Source organism: Etheostoma cragini, chromosome 3 (assembly GCF_013103735.1).
Source record: "Etheostoma cragini isolate CJK2018 chromosome 3, CSU_Ecrag_1.0, whole genome shotgun sequence".
Taxonomy (NCBI): domain Eukaryota; kingdom Metazoa; phylum Chordata; class Actinopteri; order Perciformes; family Percidae; genus Etheostoma; species Etheostoma cragini.
In genome coordinates, this window is record NC_048409.1 from 29,230,159 (window position 1) to 29,232,398 (window position 2,240).

Genomic DNA, 2,240 nt, shown 5'->3' on the forward strand with positions numbered 1-2,240 from the left:
TCCCTTCTCTTCTTCTCTTCTTCTTTTCCTCCTGTCCTAGTGTAACTTCCCTTCTCTTCTTCTTTTCCTCCTGTCCTAGTGTAACTTCACCTCTCTTCTTCTTTTCCTCCTGTCCTAGTGTAGCTTCCCTTCTCTTCTTCTTTTCCTCCTGTCCTAGTGTAGCTTCCCTTCTCTTCTTCTTTTCCTCCTGTCCTAGTGTAGCTTTACTTCTCTTCCTCCGCCCAGCCCCTTGCTGGTGTTGTTTATCTCAGACTATAAGGTGACATGTCAGCTGTAATAATTAGCTGGCTCCTCAACCGTGTGGGACTGTGTCTCTGCGACGGTTGTGTGTGTGTGGGTGTGTGTGTGTGTGTGTGTGTGTGCTTTTGTGTGTGTGTGTGTTTTAATAGGATGTGTTTTCTCTGTCTATAAGCAGTTAACTAACTTGTTGGCCGACCTTCTCATCCTCCAAACGTTGCTCGATGTGCTCCACTGTTGCTACTAAATTAATTTAAAGTTGTTTTATTTCTACTCACCAGTGAAGCTGCAGGAGTGTCTGTTAATATTTTCATGTCTGTCAAAGAAAATGTCAATTCATAAGTTTCTGTAAATGGACTACAGCCTGCACAGCAGCAACCTGTGCTTGTCTGCATTTCTGTAGTAATCCGTTGATTATTATCTGGATGAATGCATTATTTGGAAAAGATGTCGATCATTGACGACGTCCTCAAACGCCTCGTGTTGTCCACAACTGAAAGAGATCCAGTTTACTCGCACAGAGGAGAGAAGAAACTAGAATGTTTTCATGTTAGCATTGTCATTAGCAGCACGTTAGCATGCTGAAGTTAGCATTCGGTGTTTAAGTCTGTCCTCACAGGGCCACCAGCACGTCTCTGTTGCTTTGACTTCTTCTGCCTCCTGCTCAGTGTGAGCTGGGAGTGGCTGCCCCCCCCCCCCACCCCCCCCCCACCAACCTCACATTAGCCCCTCTGAATGATGGATTTTTCAGTTTTTTCTACGCGGGGCCCCCTCTGAATGATGAAACCCAATCAGCATGTACTAAATCAACACGTCATACGTTACCATGCATTTCATTATCGTCTCATGTAGGAAACGAGGATGTGTCACTCGACATAATCTCACCGTTTTACAGACGACCCTCATGGATGTCATTTCATCATGCGAGGGTGTATATACGGTATGGGCATAAATACATGTATTATTAAACGGGATACTTAAATATGAAGAGGTTGATTGAACACTTGGATGAAGGGGGAGATATGAGAGAGAGAGGAATGTGTTGAGAGATGCACGGAGAGATGGAGGTTATATTGAGAGACGGAGGAACAGATACAAAGGGATGGATAGAGGCAGTGGTTCAGATGGAGGAAAGGAGTGATGAGAGGATGGCCGGAGAGACGAATGGAGGGGTGTTTTGTGTGTCAAAAGAGAGGGAGACCGAGAGAGAGATATGTGACAGAATACAGGTGAGAAAGAGTCGACGGGAGGACGCAGGTGGAGGGAGAAATGGAGCGATTTGAAAGCAGGAGCGCTTTGAGTCGAGAAAGAGAGGGATGAAAAGGACGGAGGAGAGGACGACAGAGATGGAGAAGAGCTGCTTGGCATTTTTCAACAAATGAAATCTGTTGTCAGAGCAGCGGCGTTCCCGAGAGACGCGGCAACACTTTCCCCCCCCCCCCGAAACCTCTGCTGCTCAATAACCTGAAGATAACTTCACTCGGGCGGAGCCAGACCGAGCTCAGTCTTTTAGGATTCTGGGTTCTGGATGTTCTCCTGCAAACGAGCACGGTTCAAACGACTGTACGCGATTGGATAGTCCTTCAGCCAATCAGACCAGCGGTCCGGGGGAGGGGCTTTGCAGAGCCGGTGGGTAGTAAGACATCCACGTCCTCCTTCTGTAGGAATGGTTCCAGAGAGAACGTCCCACGATGGTGGCGGCCATGTTGAACGTAAAGAACACGTCCCTCCGTCCCTTCTCTATCGTCATGTTTTCATCGTCTTATCCACTCCAGGTGGATAAGAACCAGAACCTGGTTAGCCTTGGAGGAAAAGACACATATTTGATTAGGAGCCAGTGGAGGGTGCGGAGGACGGGGGGCATGTGGTCTTGGCGGCGGGTGCAGGGGAGAAGGCGGGCAGCTGAGTTCTGGACGTCCTCATGATGTCCTCATGTTGTCTCCATGTTGTCCTCATGTTGTCTTCATGTTGTCCTCATGTTGTCCTCATGTTGTCTTCATGTT